Here is a 21,338-nt window from a genome sequence, read left to right on the forward strand (position 1 = left end):
CGAGCTGCTCCACACGATCAGACAATTGCTTAATCTCCATTAGAGAAAAAATCCTCCTACGGCCCCAGAGAAAGAGGAAAAAATACATACTGTATATATATATATATATATATATATATATATATATATATATATATATATATATATATAAAAATTCTGACATTTTTATTTTTTTAACAATTTTTTCCTGCTTTTAAGTACCCTAGACTCTGCGGTATGGCTGGTGATTCTGTTATGAATGGGTCACCGAGGAGGAAAACAAGACCAAGCCAAGTCACAGAAAACCAGAGAGGTTGGTAACTACGCGGATGCAGACCCCTGATCCTAACCACACAACTAACAGTAGCCGTGGAGCGTACCTATGATGATTCTAGACGCCTCGTCACAGCCGGAGGACTAAATAAGCCTAAAGCAAGAAAAGGGGAAATCTAAAACTGCACCAGAGCAGACCCCAAAGGAATAGACAGCCCCCACACATGTATTGACTGTGAGACAAGATGAAAACACGAACACAGGTAGGAAAATAGGCTGAGCAAACGATGGGGCCCAAACTAGCTAGAAAGGACAGGAAAGGAAAGATACTGTCTGCAATCACGCCAAAAAAACCTGCAAAAATGTCCAACCCTTCTGATAGCAAAAAATACCATTGAAGTCACTAGACTTCACCCACTATATCAGCACTCTGGCATATTCTGAGAACAGAGCAAAACGAGGCCAATCTAATAAGGGACAAAAAGCAAACTGTCACATACAGTGACATAAGAGGGCTGGCTGACCACACAAAAAAACTGAATAGACCAAACCAAATCAAATGTGAACATTAGCAAAGACCGCTTAGCTTGAGAAAGCAGGAACTGAGCTGGAAACTAAGACCTCAGGAGGCAGGAAAAAATCACCAGCATGGGAATAGGGAGTCGGCTGTCTTAAATCCAGTCTAAGACTCCAGATGTCCAATCCTCTTCCTCATTATCAGGTGGCAGGTCTCTGTTAATTAGATCAGCTTCACTACCTCCTGCCACCACCAGAGGGAGCCCAGAAAGAGAACTCACAACTCCTCTGTCAGAACAACCAGCTCCCTCACCAGAGGCAGACCAGAAAATGAGTTCACAACAAATGTCCCTGTCCTGGGCCCAGTATGTAATAATATCCTTGTCCTGGGCTGTATGCAATAATGACCCCGTCTTGGGCCTTGTATGTAATAATGTCATCGTCCTGTAATATTGTGCCCCACTTTGTAATAATTTCCCATCCCTGGGTCCTGTATGTAATAATGTCCCTGTTCTGAAATGATGCCCCCATCCTATAATATCCCTGTCCTGGCCCCTGTATGTAATAATGTCCTCACTCCAAGCCCTGTCTGTAATAATATCTCTGTCTTGTAACAATGTCTCCATTCTTGGGCTCTGTATGCAATAATGTCCCCATCCTTAGCCGTGTATGTAATAATGTCCTTGTTCTGGGCTCTGTAATAATGTCACTGTCCTGGGCCCAGTATGTAATAATATCCTTGTCCTGGGCTCTGTAATAATGTCCGTGTCCTGGGCCCAGTATGTAATAATGTCCCTGTCTTGAGCCTTGTATGTAATAATGTCCTCGTATTTTGTAATTTTTCCATCTGGGGTCCTGTATGTAATAATGTCCCTGTTCTGTAATATGGCCCCCGTCCTATAATAATATCCCCGTCCTGGGCCCTTTTTGTAGTAGTGTCCCTGTTCTGGACCCAGTATGTAATAATGTCACTGTCCTGGGCTCTGTATGTAATAATGTCCCTGTCCTGGGCAAAGTAGGTAATAATGTCACTGTCCTGAGCCCTGCATGCTATAATGTCCTAGCGTTTTCCTCAAACACATTTATACACAAAAAAATCAAATCCTCTCACCTTTCCTCGCTCCTGGGGCAAGCAGCGACTTCTTTCTTCTCCCTAATCCAGTGTAGGGGGAGGTGAACGGTACATGGCAGTGACATCATGTGCCATACGCAATGGGCATTCTGACGTCAGCTGCTGGCCACTGATGGGCCAGTGGTAACTATAACACATTCCATTGCAGACAGGAAAGGTGTTGATAGGCCTCCTAATTCCACGGGCCTGGTAGTGCTCGCAGCCTCTGCAACTGCAATCATTATGCCCCTTCAAATGTTATATACAGGATAATATATGGCCACTATAATATCTGATGTTCCGTAGTCATCACATATCGTATAACAATACAGCAGCATATCCAGCAGCCATGTGTCGGTAGTCCGTGGCCACCAGATGGGGACCCTGCGCACTTTCTTCTATCTGCCAGCAATCTCCTCTTTTGATTTGCAGCCTGGCGCAACAAAATGTTTACAATGTGACACATACATGACATCTGACCAGGCTAGATATGAAAGGAAAAGCCTAGTATTTCAGCAGCTAGGAGGAGATTCACAGGGCTCTTGCATCTCTATATATGTCATGTATTATCCTGTATACTGCGTGTGGTTTACTGCGTACACAAACATCAAATGTTGTATAAAGGATAATATGCAGGTGGTATATATATGATGTCTGTAGTCATATTAGATCATGTACCAGTCACATATTCTCCAGTTTATTGTATATATTATGCTGTGTGCACAGACATCCTATGGAATATACAGTATAGTATGTGACTGGAATATATGTAGTACACTATACTTATGTTTGACCACCTTTACTCCAGGTATATGTTGTTTTTACATTGCTTTGTATTACTTTCATTTTTTTTGCTGTGCTTATTCAGGCAGATTCCACCTGAAAAAGATGTAATGAGCACATACCCTAAGGCTATGTTCACATGCAGCCTTTATGGTTATTGTTTTTTATGCAAATGAAGTACTGCATTTTACAATACCAGCAAAAGCTATCAGTTTTCATTCAGAAATCTCATGCACACACTTATTTTTTTTCTGACTGAATTTGAGATCTGCAGCGTTTTTTTGTTGTTGTTGTTGTTGTTTTTTTAAACTGCAGCGTGTTAATTCTTAGCATAACTCAATACCCATGCAAAATAACCAAGGCACAAAAACCGATATACATCACAAAAGAGATCCAATCCCAAAATTAGACCAAAAATTATAAAGGACACACCTCAAACTAGAGTAGATACCAAAAAGATGGAAGTGTGAAACCAAGGTATAATAAAAAAGAAAAATTTATTAAATACAAAATTGAAAAAACAAAGTTTAAAAATTACATGTACACAAAGGGACGAAACTGACCAAAATGAACTCCAAGAGGTCTACAAATATGATTTATATGCTAGCAGCAGTGAGATCACATAAAATTAGATAATACAGAGCAGGGTAGCCATATTAAATAAAATTGCAAGGAATAAAGTGCCAAAAAAATGGAATAAATCCAGATAAGGCCAAATAGATCATATGAGCAATAAACATGAGAAGTAAAATATCGCCACAAAAAGGCTGAAAAGGCTAGCAATATAACATCATAGATACATAACAGTAGATAAATTGCAATAGTGCAAAAGTAAAATTGCAGTGACAATCAATGAGAATTAATAAAGTGCAAAGGTGCAGTAATGCAGTATAGACTAGTGATGCATATAATAGTGCAAGTGCCTCATGTGCTATCACCTAGCACCTAGGAAGAAGCGACAAGCGAAATGCGCGTCGGGGCTCTCTCCTTGCCTAGGTCTACATGGTAACTATACCTTCAGTGACTGTCAGCTACAATGGATGCCCTTATTTATGGTCCTATAGCTAGGTGATAGCAGATGAGGCACTTGCACTATTATATGCATCACTAGTCTATACTGCATTACTGCAGCTTATTAATTTTTATTGATTATTAGGAATTTTTTGTATGATCATTTTTGTGAACTACTCTGAATGAGTTCAAATAAAGGATAAATGTTTTTGACACTTTATACTGGATCTCTTTTGTGTCTATTGATGTATATCAGTTTTTGTGCCTATTGATGTATATCAGTTTTTGTGCCCTGGTTATTTTACATGGGTATTGAGTTATGCCATGATTTGTCTTCTGTTTTTCAACAGATTTAACCCTCTCATTCCTATTATGGACTTAAAGGCACTACTTCTAATTTTAATGATACCTATCCAGATTTTAAAGAATCCACCAGAAAGTACAAAAACATTGTTCATAAAAAAAGGCTATGGTGGACTAAGGCCTCCATTGATAACTATCTAAAACTCAGAATTATACCAAGGGGTCTTCGTATTCAACTATACCCAACTTTTTCTCTCGATGATGACAGTCTGACTAAAAAATGGGAAGAGGCTGCCACCGTTTTCGCTCTCTTTTATGCAGATTATTAATGAAAAAAATAACAGTAAATTATTGGAGGATATTGATCTACAGATCAACCAGTTCTACAGAGGAGAATTTCCAAACACAGGCTAGTGATCTCTACTAGAGATTTAGCCATAGAGCGATACGTCGAGGCTATCATAGAGTAAATGGGGTATCTAGAAATACATTGCTCTATAAACCAGCATCCCAGAATAAAAAAAATTGAAATCAATCAGATTTATTACCCCTTTTAACAAGCTGTGGGATCAACTTGTGGACATCCTCCATAAAGATTGGAATGTTTTTTGGAGACTGATCCGATCCTTAAAAATCTGTTTCCCCCAGTACCTTTAGTGACAGCTAAGAAGTCAAAGAACCTCCGGGACCTACTGCTGTATAACCACTATGTTCCGGCTTAGCAGAAACATAGTCTACTTAGTGTTGAGCAATCCGATACCGCAAATATCGGGTATCGGCCGATATTCGCGGTATCAGAATTCAGATACCGAGTACCGATATTTTTACAATATCGAATACCGGAATCGGAAGTTCCCATAATGCTATCAGCCAGTTGTGTTAGCCATGTTAACTAATGGCATGGCTGTGATTGGCTGCTGAAATGATGTCATCATGATGCGCGGTCTGAGCGGGCCTGCCGGGGGTCTGTGCGGGCCTGCCGGGGGTTGTGTGTGTATGCAGGCATTGTCCGATTGGACTACAAGTCCCATCGGGCTATGCCTGCTACAATGACAGTGATTGACACATTAGCCAATGATGGGACAGTAGTAGTCCCATCATACGGCTAATGTGTTGAATGTGTAAAAAAAAAAAAAAAAATCATACATACATACTACATATATACTACATTCATACAACATACATACATACTACATACATACTTCATATATACTACATTCATACAACATACATGCATACTACATACATACTACATTCATACAGCATACATACTACATATATACTACATTCATACAACATATATACTACATACATATATAATACATTCATACAACATACATACTACATACATACTACATATATACTACATTCATACAACATACATACTACATACATACTACATACTTACTACATACATACAACATACATACATACTACATACATACAACATACATACAACATGCTACATACATACTACATACAATACATTCATACAATACATACATATAACATAGAGTACATACTCACCATCACTTGTCACTTTGATCCCCGAAGCCAGTGTCATCTCACTGTAAAAAATATTAAGATAACAACCAAGCAATATACTCCCTGATGCGCAGAAATCCACGAGTGTCCCACAACGATCTCCTGCAGTGCATCACTGAGAGGTTACTGTAGTTCATTGGTCTCACTTTATGGCAAAAGCTGCGTAGGGACTTTCTCACACAGCAATGTCAAAAGTGAGACTAGGGACTATTTTTTTACAGTGGCGGAGGAATACAGTGCGGAAGGATACCTACCTCCCGTCATTGCATTCCTGGTGCTCCTAGAGAGCGGGCGCATCAGCTGGTGCTGCTGTTCTTCACGGGAGATCGTCGTGGGACACTCATGGATTTCTGCGGATCAGGGAGTATATTGCTTGTTTGTTATTTTCATATTTTTCCACAGATGACACTGGCTTCGGGGATCAAAGTGACAAGTGATGGTGAGTATGTACTCTGTTATATGTACTGTATGTCTATATGTATGTATTGTATGTAGTATGTATGTTGTATGTCTGTAGCATGTTTTATGTATGTTGTATGTCTGTAGTATGTATGTAGTATGTACTATGTATGTATGTTGTATGAATGTAGTATATATGTATTTATGTAGTATGTATGTTGTATGAATGTAGTATGTATGTATGTTGTATGAATGTAGTATGTATGTATGTTGTATGAATGTAGTATATATGAAGTATGTATGTAGTATGTATGTTGTATGTAGTATGTATGTTGTATGAATGTAGTATGTATGTATGTTGTATGAATGTAGTATGTATGAATGTAGTATGTATGTATGTTGTATATATGAAGTATGTATGTAGTATGTATGTTGTATATATGTAGTATGTATGTAGTATGTGTGTATTATGTAGTATGTATGTATGTTGTATGAATGAATGTAGTATATATGTAGTATGTATGTAGTATGTATGTATGAATGTAGTATTTGTGTAGTATGTATGTTGTATGAATGTAGTATATATGTAGTATGTATGGGTTTGGTTTTTTTACATTCAACACATTAGCCGGATGATGGGACTACTACTGTCCCATCATTGGCTAATGTGTCAATCACTGTCATTGTAGCAGGCATAGCCCGATGGGACTTGTAGTCCCATCGGACAATGCCTGCACACACACAACCTCTGGCAGGCCCGCACAGACCCCCGAGAGGCCCGTACAGACCCCGCCCGCACACACAGACACGCACAGTGTCCGCCCACGCACCGCCCACACTAGGGTGACCGGATCTCATATGGGGGGGAAGAAATGTCAGAATCTTGTTCGTCTGGACCCCACAAAACGATTCCCCTTTCCAGATATTGACAGAGCCAAAATTTGAGCTCGATCAAACGACGTTAACCCGTGCCGCTCGTCACTCAAAGTTTGAAAAAATCCAAATTGAGGTATTTTAAGATTTAGGTATTTTGCATAGTCTGTTAGACTATAAAGAATGTGACAACAACATTGCAGAAATAGCCCTGTAATAGTAGCACAGATGAACCATCAGAGCACGCTAACCTACATGAGTTGATAATTTTACATAGTTATCTAATCTATTCTAGAGCTTTTGTTAAAGTAGTTTTTGAAACGTCAGAATATAATGCTCGGCATTTGCTTACAACTTGCAGGAAATATTGCTTTTGTTCTTCATCTTTTGTCAGAAGGTCGTTATAGTCGGTTACTTCCTACCTCTTTTAATTTTTCTTTCCTAACTTTTGGATTTACAACCCTAGCGTGCTCTGATGGTTCATCTGTGCTACTGAGCAATTTATTAGCCATTAACAACTTTTCATTGTCTGTAATGGTGGGATCAAAAAACGATAATCCCACCAACTCTGCATTCAAATACCACAAATGGTTCAAAAATTTGGTCAGGGCTATTTCTGCAATGTTGTTGTCACATTCTTTATAGTCTAACAGACTATGCAAAATACCTAAATCTTAAAATACCTCAATTTGGATTTTTTTCAAACTTTGAGCGACGAGCGGCACGGGTTAACGTCGTTTGATCGAGTTCAAATTTTGGCTCTCTCAATATCTGGATAGGGGAATCGTTTTGTGGTGTCCAGACGGACAAAATTCCGACATCGATTTTTTGCGGTCACCCTAGCCCACACTCTTCCTCCCTCTCAAACTGGATCTGCAAGTAAAGAAATGGATTATTTTCATTCCGATATTTGTGCCCCATTGACTTGCATGGGTTTCCGGTATCGGAATCGGCGATACCCGATACTTTTTGGGTATCGGTCCGATCCAATCTGATCCGATACTTCACGATATCGGATGGTATCGCTCAACACTAAGTGTAATACATTCCACTTCTCTTCAGGGTTTCTATCCTTGTAGGCTATGCAAGGCCTGCAGGAATTTGGTCAAGTGCAAGGAATTCAGCAATTCAAGGGGTACACGTACATTTCAAGTTCGACATAGGGTCACCTGTTCATCCATGGGGTCATCTACTATGCTCAATGTCCATGTAAAAATATTTATGTAGGGATGACTACCCGGGAGTTCAAAACCCGGGTTAGAGAACATGTACGTGACATTGACAAATCCAAAACTGTCAATACGAAGGAACCTTTGAAGACTTTACCGAGGCACTTTAAGGATTTTCACAATTCTGACTCAAGCCTATTTACTCTAAGAGCTATTGACCAGGTATCAATGGGTCGGAGGGGGGGTGATGTGTTTAAGAGGTTGGCGCAGATTGAAAGCTTCTGGATATATCGCCTGCAGGCAGTAACACCATCCGGCCATAGGCTGGGTCCACATTGTGTTAGGGGGCTTGCTTTTAACGCATCTGTTACATAGCGGCATTAACGCTATGTAACGGATGCGTTAACGCACCCATAGATGGCCATAAGGTAGCGCATCGCTAACGCATGTCATAATCGGCATGCGTTAGCGATGTGCCGTCATTCTGTGACGGGCCTTCTGATGCGGTCTGCAGCATTCGAGGGTCCGTCACTGCTAGCGCAGATGGAGCTTTAGAAAGGTCCACATTTTGGCAAGGGGAAAATATTTGTAGCCTGGTAAGGGGGTAATCTTTTGAAAGGGTTAAAAAAAAACACACAAAAGAATGAAGTATTTTAATTAAATAAAACACAAAACGGTTTTGATATTTTTATTTTACTCCCAGATCCAATGACGCCCTCAGTCTCCTAGAATAAAAAGTAAAAAAATAAACCAACCATATACTCCCTGTCCAACGCAGTCAATTAATAACAAGTGTCCCACGACGATCTCGCCTATAGAACAATGACATCAGGTGATGTCACTGCTCTATAGGGCCTCCCAGTGATGAACTGACAGGTGACAATGCCTCCTGCAGTGCATCACTGAGGTTACCTGAGTTCAGGGTCTCACTTTACATCAATGCTGCATGAGAATTAGGGTTATGGGACCTCTTTCTCGGCGGCGGAGGGATACACAGAGGAGGATTACCCCCACCTGTCATTTCATCGCGGGAGCCCTTGGTGAGCGGTCACATCAGCTGATGTGGCAGCTCTCCACGGGAGATTGTCGTGGGACCCTTGTTATTAATTGGAATACGGCGGAAAGGTAAGTATAGGTTGGTTTATTATTTTATTTTTATTATAGGTGATCAAGGGCTTCGGGGAATTAGGTCATTGGTAAGTATGTACTCTATGGTATGTGTTTGTATGTTATATGTATGTTAAATGTTATGTATGTTTTTTGTTTCTTACATTGAACACATTAGCCAGATGATGGGACTACTACTGTCCCATCATTGGCTAATATGTCACTCACTGTCAGTGTAGCAGGCATAGCTAAGATGCCTGCATACACACAGCCCCGCAGACCCCCCGGGCAGACCGATGACCGGGGACAGCTCCGCAGCCCCCCCCACAGCCCCGCAGACCCCCTGGACACACTGAGGACCCACGGACAGCCCCGCAGCCCCCCCACACAGCCCCGCAGACCCACCGGACAGACCGATGACTCACGGACAACCCCACAGTCCCCCTGGACAGACCGATGACCCACGGACAGCCCCGCAGCCCCCCCTGAACAGCCCTGCAGACCCCCCGGACAGACCGATGACCCACGGACAGCCCCGCAGACCCCCATGGACAGACCGAAGACCCACAGACAGCCCAGCAGATCCTCGCACAGCTCCGCAGATCCCCCAACACACACACATAAGCCCATACACACACAGTCACCGCCCACACACCATTCACGCACACAGTCGCCACCCACACTCTGCCCACACTCTTTCCCCCTCCCGATCTGCAGCGCCTAATCTGCAACAAAACCACTGATCTTTTTTAGACCTGCATTTTTGCTGTGGATCAATGCCAGTCAATGGGTGCAGAAACGCTGCAGATACGGACAAACAATTGACATGCTGCAGAAGTGAACCTGCAGCGTTTCCGCATGTTTTTTTCCACAGCATGTGCACAGCGTTTTTCAATTTACATAGGATAACATACTACTGAACAACGCAGGAGATTCTGCTGCGGACCTGCAGTACCAAATCCACGGGGGATCCGCAGTACAATCTGCAATGTGTGCACATACCCTTAGCAGCTGGCCTCAGGCCCTACTATCTACCTAGGGAATTCTCCATTTGCATTACAGTAGTCAAGTATATACCTCCATACGCAAACCAAGAGGCAGCTGGGGAGTTGTTGCCAGGGGTGTTGGCTCGCCTTCAGACAAAGCACCCAAACTCATTAACTTTAATCTCTCAGGACTTTAATAGAGCCATGATCTCAAAGGCTCTTCCAAAGTTCTATCAATATGTAAAATGTGCTACAAGGGAAAACAGTATATTGGATCTCCTCTATGCGAATGTTAAAGACGGCTATTCATAGTCTGCATTAACACCCCCCCCCCCCCCCCCGGTGAAATCAGACCATAACCACATACTATTGTCTCCATCATACCAACCTGTTGTTAGCAAACAACAAGCGACAATAAAACAAATCAGGAAGTGGACTCCAGCAGCAGAGAAGGCTCTGCAAGACTGCTTTGACCTCACAGACTGGGAGGTGATATGCGACAGGGGAGAGCTTGATGATGTAAATGATATTGTCAGGCGAGTAACTGATTATATAAATTTTTGTACTAACACTGTTGTACCAGCTAAAAAGATTCAATGTTATGCAAATAACAAGCCTTGAATTACAAAAGAATTGATACACTTACTAAACAAGAAAAAACTGGCATTTAAAATGAAAGACACAGAGAAACTTAAATTGATACAAGACTTGAGACATAAAGGGGGAAATTAAGAATACCCGTGAAGCGTTCTGAATTAAATTAGAAAATTGTCACACAACAATTCCATGGAGGTGTGGTCTGGCATGAAACAGCTAACTGGGTTTAAGGCAAAGCCGGAGCGAGGGGAAGTGGATCTGCCCTTGGCTAATGAAATGAATGAGTTCTTCAACAGATTCACCAACACAAGCCCAGCGTAATCAGAAATGGGGGATGGAGCAGGGGAACGATTGACAACATTGACATTGGGGGATAAACTGTCTGCTTTCACTGTCTCCCAAAGCGATGTGAGGAAACAGTTTAGTAGACTAGTTATTGGCAAAGCAGCTGGGCCTGATGGCCTCAGTCCATGTGTCCTCAGAGCGTGTGAAAACCAACTGTGTACTGTTTTCCAGCACCTGTTTAACTGGAGTCTTCAATCACAGGGTATACAAGAACTGTGGCTGACCACCTGCCTGGTTCCTGGTTCCAACTTTCCTACAAGAATATCATCCAGTGGCCTTAACATTGCATGCTATGAAGTCCTTGGAGAGAATAATACTCGCCTACTTGTGCCCGAGGGTGAGGGCTTTTACTGACCCCCTACAGTTTGCGTACCAGCAGAGATTAGGGGTGAATGATGCTGTAGTGTCTCTGCAACATACAGTACATTCATTCTTGGACAATGATGGATCTGCTGTGCGCGCCATGTTCTTTGACTCCTCTAGTGCCTTCAATACCTTACAGCCGCTCTTACTACGTAATAAGTTGACTGATATGGCGGTAGATGAGGAGATGGTGAACTGGATAAGCGACTACCTGACGGACAGGCCGCAGTTTGTAAGGATGGCAGAGGTGGTATCTGGCAGTGTACGGAGCAGTGTGGGAGCCCCTCAGAGTACAGTGCTGTCGCCCTTCCTCTTCACATTGTATACAGCTGACTTTCAGTATAAATCAGATCGCTGTCACTTCCAAAAATTCTCAGATGACTCAATGATTGTAGGGGGCATTGTGGGGGGCCGAGGGGAGGAGGAATATAGAAGGGTGGTTTATGACTTTGTAGATTGGTGCCAGACTAACTGTCTGGAACTAAATGTAAAGAAAACCAAGGAGTTTGTGGTGAGTTATAGAAGGAAAAAAGGATGATTACTTACAGATCGCTATTTCTGGCCAGGAGGTGGGAGATGGTTGAGAGCTACAAATATCTGGGGGTCCACCTTGCCAGTAAACTTGATTGGAGGTGTCACACAGAGAAGGTTTACAAGAAGGGAATGAGCAGACTGTACTTTCTACGGAAGCTCAGGTTGTTCAATGTGTGCAGTAAAATGCTGGAAATGTTCTACCAGTCCGTGGTAGCGAGTGCCATCTTTTTTGCTATCATATGCTGGGGCAGTAGTATGCGAGTATCTGATGCTAATAAGCTCAACAAACTTATCAAGAAGGCAAGCGCAGCTGTTAGCCTCCATCTTGACTCATAGAATCATAGAGTTGGAAGGGACCTCCTGGGCCATCTGCTCCAACCCCCTGCTCAAAGCAGGATTCGCTAAATCATCCCAGTCAGATGTCTGTCCAGCCTCTGTTTGAAGACTTCCATTGAAGGAGAACTCACCACTTCTCGTGGCAGCTTGTTCCACTCATTGATCACTCTAACTGTCAAAAAGTTTTTCTAATATCTAATCTGTGTCTCCTCCCATTCAGTTTCATCCCATTGCTTCTAGTCTTTCCTTGTGCAAATGAGAATAAAGGTGATCCTTCTACAATGTGACAGCCCTTTAGATATTTGTAGACAGCTATTAAGTCTCTATAGATAAATGAATTACTACTGCGCTTCGAGTCACTGGTATCTATTGTATTACTCAAATGAATTTGAAGAGAAAAAAAAAAACCTCAAAGTCCAGAGCACAATCAAAGAACCAGGTTTGGACAGAGAGCAACAATAAGTAACACTAAAAAAGTCATATATATCCCTTTGGATGCTTAATGCCAATTGTAGAGCAAGAAACCAAGATTACCTTGTAAAGCAGTAGGGGTTAACAGCCTCAGAGGGGGAGGGCGGGCTCAGTCTCACAAGTGAACGCTGATTCTGTGTTTGTAGATCCCAAAAGTCCTTCTGTAAGTAATAACACTCCTCCTGTGGGTTGCTGTTTAAATGCTTCTTGCTTAAGAACTGCAGAAATCCTGTTAGCGATGCTACCCCGGCCGGTGGCAGCAGTCGCTCTAATGGCCTGCTAACCCCTACTGCTTTACAAGGTAATCTTGGTTTCTTGCTTCAGGATGGAGTGTTATTTAACCTTTTTTCCATTTCATATATGCACTAGACACTTTTTGTCATTTTCAGCACTTTATATACTTATTGCATAATTTAGGTATGTATTGAGATGTATTCTCTCTTAGATATTATGTATTAATATATTAATGAAATTATGCTGCTATTTAATGTAATTATGTGCACTTTTCTGAGTCTTATATAATTCACTCTAACGTCTTTTACTGCGGACGTTTCTGGCACTTTGCACTTTTTATGACTAGTTATTTATAACTTTTCTTCACTTCGATAGATTTGATATAACTAATCAATTAATCCTAGGTATATCACCTTGACTATACTTATGCGTTTCATCACTTACCTACTTTTGATTCATTATTGCCTTTTTACATTTATTCACACTTCATGTCTGAGTAATCGCACATGACTTGCAGATAGAGCACTTTACTTCCTGGTATGACACATGCAGCGCCTTTTAACCTATCGACGCTATGGGGAGCGGACAGCAGGAACAAGGGAGCATGCGCCATCTCTGTGACGGCTCATGTCTGGCTCGCGTTCCACGGCCACAATCCATGGCATCTTATTGGATGGGTGACGTCGGCAACGCATGCGCAATGGGCACAGAATGTTTTGCATGAAACACACCTCCAAATTGAGTGTGCTGATTGTCTGTTTACACTATTTATTGAGCACACCCCTTTCCCCCAGTGTTCTCCTCCTGACGAAGTGACGAAACGTGCGTTGGGCGCTTGGGTACACCACATATTCCTATATATATATATATATATAAATATATATATATATATATATATATATATATATATATATATATATATAAATATAAAATATATATATAACCATCACTCATGTAAGTGCTTTCTTAATTTCTCTTATTAAAGCCTGATTTGGACACGACTGGTACCGAGAACAGGAAACTGTGGGCTTGACGTTGGTATTGTCAAGTATTTACCTCGTAAGGGGATATCAAGGGATATCAAGGGATATCAAGCGTCTTGATTTACCCCAAAACCCCCCACCGTGACCATAAAATGACCACCCCCAACTCGGCGCCAACTAATACACAGACACCGGTATTTCTTTTGGAATTTTATGGCCACAGCAGCCTTTTATTATAACAATAAACAAACAATAAACACTGTATCATAAACAATACAATTAATTTAACCCTGGAAGGAGAAGTCCTTGAAGCCACAAGATCGTGGTGAAATAGGACAAATATCGTGGACAACCCCCGACCATTTGCTCCCAGCCATTACCCCACAGGCTCGGGAGCACCAGCACACCAATAGATGTTGTCCACAAACTCCTTGGGGATCCGCCCTCTTCCGACGGAAAACTCCCCATCCACCTTTCATCAGATCACGACCAGCATACCTTTAAACGAAGGAGACCCTACCCAGAGAGTCTCCCAAACCAATTTCCACCGACTTCAAGGACTCCCCCTCCCCCAAAACCGCCACAACGAGGGGCCTTTGAACACCTCAATGACCCGAGACCCCCACAACCCGCCAAGCGACAGCCTTCTCTATACCCTCCTGAAGGGCGAGGGCCAAAATATCGGAACCCACTGCATTCAAGTGAATCCCGTCCGCCAACCAGTAATCGCCCTCACCCTTCTCCAAATCAAAATGTCGCACGGTAACTCCCCCGTTTTTAACTATAAAAGCGGACACCGCTCTGTTAACCTTGATCCTGGCCCGGTTGACCTTCTCCAACGATCTCATGGACCGCCAACGCCTGCGTGGCACGATCTCTGACCACACAATCGTGACTTCCCGATAAGTCACCCACAACCGCAAGCAATCTTGCTTAATGTCCTTGATCAACTCCCGGAAGGGACGAACAGCCAGATCATTACCCCCAGCATGAATAACGAGAACATCTGGTGCCCGGTCCAAACGAACACACTCGTGAATTTCCGGCAACACCCGACGCCACACCAGGCCCCGAAAACCGATCCACCGCACCACCGCCGCCGATCTGGAAATTCCCAACTGCCTGCCGTCGGTCCTGACATCGGCTCTCGCCGCTCCCCAGTAAACAAAGGAGTGACCAAATATCCAAACCAGCAGCGGTTCCGTACCTGAAACACCAACCGGACACACCTCCTGCACGCTGGAAGGCCGAACATAACTCCGATAACGATTAGACCTCCACCCTCCTATACGCTGTATGAAAGAGGGACCCAAACCACGCTCGGCTGCCTCAGTCGCCGCACCAATCCGAAAAGAATGCGAGGCAAACCTAGAATCATCCAAACCCAAACACCGAATTGACTTCTTAAACACCGCACCAAACTGATATCGAGACAGACTTCCCCCATCTGCGTGACACAACAAAGATCCGCCCAGACTAGGAAGAAGATCCCAAAATCTACGCAAACACTGAGCCGGGCACATTCCGGAACCAGAGACAACCCCCAACACAACTCGACGGCCTTTCCCAGCCTGGTCCGTTTTCGACCTCCGTAGCCAGAATTCGACGCCCTGAGCGGTCAACATCACATCCCTGGCTAACAACCCGCCCACAGACTCTTTATTGTGAGACACGAGTTCCCCGATCCGCAGTGCCCCAAAAAATGCAAAGGAAAAAGCCAGCCGAAACAACGCAACCTCATAACCATCCGCGCATACTGATCCCAGAACCAAACCCAATTGCTCAAGCATATTAAACGACACTGGCCGCCTTAAATCACCCCCCCCCCCGAAAGCGGCGAAAACCTTTCGCCGCCTGTCTAACCAAAAACGTTTTTGTCAAATCCCTGTGCCCGCGCAACCGAAAACCGAAAGACAATCCGGACAACAAACGTGTCACCTTTGCCCGAGACCAACCTTCGTTTGCGCCCTGCCACAACCATGACAACAACAGACCCTCTTGCTCAAGCCTGGCCCCACTGGTGGAGCCAGTCGTAATGACCTCTTCCCACGCACACCACACATTCCGGTAGGCCTCCCAGGGTTTTGGTGCCAAAGACGATACGATCAGTGACTCCGCGGCTCGTAAGCCACCCTCCACAATTCCTCCGGACAAATCAGACCCTCGAACTCTGCCTCCGGGGCCAAAGAACGAAAACGATCCCACTGTAAGCGAGAGAGAGAGTCAGCTATCTCATTCGTCACTCGAGGCACATGTGTCGCCGTCACATGCGCATTCAAAGACAAACATGCTAGCACCAACTTCTGCAAAACCCTGACCACTGGAGGGGATGATGCAGTAAGACCATTAATCGCGCTAACCACCCCCATGTTGTCGCAATTGAAACGAACGCGCCGATTCCGAAACTCCTGACCCCACAAATGAACTGCCACCAGAATCGGAAAGATCTCCAACAACGTGATGTTACGCACCAACCCAGCCGAAACCCAAGCGGCAGGCCATTGAGCGGCGCACCATTGCCCTCCAAAATAAGCACCAAAACCGAATCCGCCTGCCGCATCCGTAAACAAATCCAAAGCATCGTTGCAGACCACATCAGCCATTACCAACGAACGACCGTTGTACTTCTCCAAAAAGGACTCCCAAACCTCCAAGTCGGCCCTGAGCTCCGCCGACAATCTCACAAAATGATGGGGAACCCGAACCCCCGAAGTAGCGCTAGCCAGCCTACGTGAAAAAACTCGACCCATCGGCATTACCCGACAAGCGAAGTTAAGCTTTCCCAACAGCGACTGAAGGTCCCTCAACGATATTTTACGCAACCGACATGCAAGAACAACCTCAGCCCTCAAATCATCAAGCTTGTCTTCCGGCAACTGGAATTCCCATTCGACCGTATCGATGACGATCCCCAGAAAACGCAAACACGTACTGGGGCCCTCAGTTTTCCCGGGTGCCAACGGAATCCCGAACCGATCCGCCACCCACTCAATCGCCTTCAAAATCCTGAGACAACGCGAAGAACCCGCCGGGCCAATACACAAGAAATCGTCCAAATAATGAACTATCGAATCACAACCAGAGACATCGCACACGACCCACTCAAGAAAAGAACTAAAAGCCTCAAAATACGTACAAGACAAGGAACAACCCATAGGTAAACACCTATCTACAAAAAACCTGTCTTCCCAGAAACAGCCCAACAACCTCACGCTGTCTGGGTGAACCGGAAGCAAACGAAAAGTGGACTCAACATCAGTCTTAGCCATAAGGGCCCCACGACCACATTTCCGGACCCAACCTGCCGCTTCATCAAATGAAGAGTATACCACTGAACAAATCTCCGGATCGATACCGTCGTTAACCGACCTCCCCCGTGGGTAAGACAAATGCTGAATGAGCCGAAACTTATTGGGCTCCTTCTTCGGAACCACCCCCAACGGGGAAACGACCAAATTCGGAAAAGGAGGAGACACGAAAGGGCCCGCCATGCGCCCCAATGAAACTTCTTTTTGGATCTTCTCCGAAACAACTGACGGATGCTCCAGAGCAGAGTGCAAATTTTTTAAAACAAACGGGATTTCAAATGGAGGATCCGGAATCCGAAAACCCTCCTGAAAACCAGAATACAACAGCCCCGCTCTTACCCTATCAGGGTATCTATTTAGATAGGGGACCATCCTTTCCAGATTCACTGGAGTCTCCCCCCTTGCGAATTACCCCCCCCATTTGGACTTCCCTTTCTTAAAACACTTTGATGCCCCATGTGAAGTACCGTTGCAGTTGGAGCAGAGGTGTTTAAATTTACAGTTGGCCCCAAACTTACACTGGCCGTCATTAAACTGCCAGCACACCCCCGCCTTGTGCGTTCCCGACTGCCCTTGACCCCCGCCACCCTTAGAGCCGGCAGTGCCGCTATTCTGGCTAGTGCTTCCAGCCCCCCCAAGAAAGGAACTCCCAGACTTATTTTGCGCTATCACCCGCATCCACAAGCCAATGTCTTTTTGGTCCCAGCGGATAGCCGGACGCACAGCTTTCCTCTGACGAAACTGCTCGTCATACCGCAGCCACGCCTGCCCGCCATATACTGTACTCTATAAGCCTCCCCAATAGCATCCAAATAACAAAATAACGCGGAGCAATTATCAGGGGCCTGTTCCCCGATAACACTCGCCAAAATAGCAAACGCCTGCTGCCAATTTACAAATGTCTGAGGAATCAAGTGCCACCTCCGCTTTTCCTCCTCTTCCTTTTTGCTATCCTCTTTCTTACTTTTGTCCAAATTAAACTTCTCAAGAGGCAATAGCGAAAATATTTCAACATATTCATCCTTCCAAATCCGCTCTTTCACCTCCTTTTTCAAATGGGCCCCCAACGAACCCTCAAAACACACATACACCTCGCCATGCGCCCGATCATCCAGATGCACACGACACTCCTTTTCCTTCTCGGTTTGCACCGACACCGAAACCGGCGTGCCAACACAAGGGCCCGACGCAGCCGCGCCCTGACCCGCCAACCCGCTACCCTGTGGCCCAACCCACGCTGCAACCGGCGACGACCCCACAAAACCCTGCTCCAAACGTAAAAGCAAGCTACGCACATCCGCCAACACATCACATACTCCCCCAGCCGACCCAACCAGCCTCAACCCCGCCACCCCCGGACTCTGCTAAGGGGCCCCCTACCACCACAGACGAAAACAAAAGCGGGTGACAAACGGGACATAGACGCATACTCACCGGGCTGAGAGGGGGCTGTGTGCCCTCCAGCCGGAAATCCTGGATCCCCAGACGATGACACCTCGTGGACCTCGCGCCTCCTGGCGGCGAACTCACCGCCTCGTTGCTGCGGCCCGAACACCCCTGCAGACTGAGCCGGGGTGGGAGGCCTGAACCCCCCGATGGAACTGGGCCGCGACACCCCCACAAAAGAAGGCTCCTGCCTCCCCCCGCCAAGAGTCAATTCGGCCACGCCATCGCGAGGCACCCGGTCGCTCAGTGCCCCCCACGGCAACTGGGAGCCCGACAGCGTCCTCCGCTCCAATCTTCTGGCAGCCGGCACAGACTCCGCCGGGCTGCCCTCCGGTCCCGCTGCAGCCATGGGGCTGTGGCACAATCTCGGGGGGTCAGAGGCGAGCACCGCTGCAGGGGCACCGCAGCAGCACCCCCCTGTTCCAGCCAGCTCCCCCCCACGGCCGGGGGACGCGACCCGGCTCGGCCCTGCCACCTGGCAGGCCGCTACTCCACCCGTGGCCGAAACGCCCGCCGAAGCAGGCCGCGCGGCTCGTCCACCACCGCCGCGGCCCCCCGAAGGACCTGGTGCCGCCGGATGTCGGGCGCGCGCCGGCCCCGCCCCCTTCCGGCCACGGGGCGAAGGTCCGGACGCCGCCGCAGGGCCTCGCCGTGTGACAGGATTCCTCCCAGGCCGCGCACCCCCGGACGGGGAAGGCTGCGTCGCGCGGCCTGGAGGGTCCCGGGAGGGGCTCCGGCGGCGACGCGAGGCCCGGGGACCGGTGTCGGGGGACAGCCGCTCTGGAGCCCGCGCCCGCCGGGGCCTCCGTTCTCTCACCTCGGCCTGCCCCGACGCTCGGTGAAGCAGGCCGGCCACCTGCGCCTCCAGCCAGCCAGGAGGCTGCCCTGCCGCTGCCGCCCGCAGTCTGTCCAGGGCCTGGTCCACTCCCGACATCCCGGTAAGTTTTGTGGCACTGCTCAGGAGCTGGGACAACAGGAACAGAGGGCGGGCACCCCCCAGACCCTGCATTAAATACCCCCTAGCTCCCCCTCCCCTTTAACCCTTCACCTTCCCTCACTAACTTCCAACCCCCCGTCATGTTGGCCTCTGCCCACGCCTCCTCTAGGGGGTTGGGAGGCTCACTCCGGCCATTTCTATAGGGAAGGACTTTATATGGGCACTGTATACATGAGTCTTAGGTCTATTTATGTTGGCTATTTCCCCTATTATTAAGTAGTGACCTTACTAACTTATTAGGAATTTTTGGTATGATCATTTTTGTGAAATACTCTGAGTTTAAATAAAGGATACGTTTTATTGGCACTTTATACTGGATCTCTTTTGTGTCTAAGCAAGTTAATTCTTGCATAATTTTTGCAGCCTTTTTTGCAGCGTTTTTGAAGCATTTTGATAAATAAAACTAATTTTATTAAACTTGCTACTGTAGACAAAGCACACGTGTAATACACACCCTAAAGACTCCACAAAAACGCTGAAAAACGGGCATTTTTACTGCCAAGAGAGCAGGTTTTGGTTACAGAAAAAAAAGGCATCAAAAACGCTGCATGTTAATTAACATAGCTTAAGCTTTTACTGCTTTAACCTTTTACTGCTTCTGTGTACTTAGCTTGGTTCGAGCACTATTTCTTTGTAATGAACTTCAAAACTTTGGTGACGACGATTCTTATATTTTGAGCCTACCTAAATGGTGAATTTCATACCGTAATCACAATAAAAATGCACTGCTGTTTCTGAGCCACTGCTGTGTGCTTGCCCTCCAGGTCAAAATTTGCCAGCTAGTCCCTGGGTACGGTGGCCTGTGAGATCCAGCAATAAACTGAGTCTCACAGGCTGTGTTGCTGAGACACTGACGGCCCTCATGCTCTACAGTACACCAGTACTGCAGTGTATCAGATCAGTGATCAAAGTAAAAATTATACATGTCCCACATTGAAAGTGTAAAAAAATGAAATATGTAAGTATGCTGATTCAATGCTTCTCCACACAAGGACGGGTATCGTTTCCTCTGTTCATATCTATATTACTATTGACTAACATAAGTTCCTCTACCATCTTTATTGCCTAACCTTCTTTCCTCCATATCTTTCTTCATTTTCCCTTTTTTTTTTTCATTTTTTTCTTTTTTCATTTTAATTTTACTTTTTATATATTTTTATTCTTTATTTTCTCCTCTTATTTATTTTTCTTTTCATTATTTCATCAATATTTCCTTACATTCTCTATTAACACATTCAGCTTTTTCATTCATTAATTTTCATTAATTTCATTTTATTCTGTTTAATATCATTTTTTAATATTTTTTTCATTTTCTTCTTTTTTCATTTTTTTAAATTTTGCCCATTTCTTTCACCTATAACTAGTGTTGAGCATTCCGATACCGCAAGTATCGGGTATCGGCCGATACTTGCTGTACCGGAATTCCGATACCGACATCCGATATTTTTCCAATATCGGGCATCGGAATCGGAAGTTCAAAGTTGATTGATTTGACAGCCGAAATGACGTCATCATGATGCGCGGTGTGTGCGCATCATGATGCGCCGTCATTTCGGGCCTTCCGGGGGTCTGTGCCGGCCTGCCGGGGGGCTGTGTGGACTGCCCGGGGTCTGTACCGGCCTGCCGGGGGGCTGTGCCGGCCTGCCGGGGGGCTGTGCTGATGTCCGGG

The sequence above is a fragment of the Dendrobates tinctorius genome, unplaced genomic scaffold (assembly GCF_039654945.1).
Source record: "Dendrobates tinctorius isolate UK_male_01 unplaced genomic scaffold, ASM3965494v1 ptg000387l, whole genome shotgun sequence".
In the NCBI taxonomy this organism is placed as follows: Eukaryota; Metazoa; Chordata; class Amphibia; order Anura; family Dendrobatidae; genus Dendrobates; species Dendrobates tinctorius.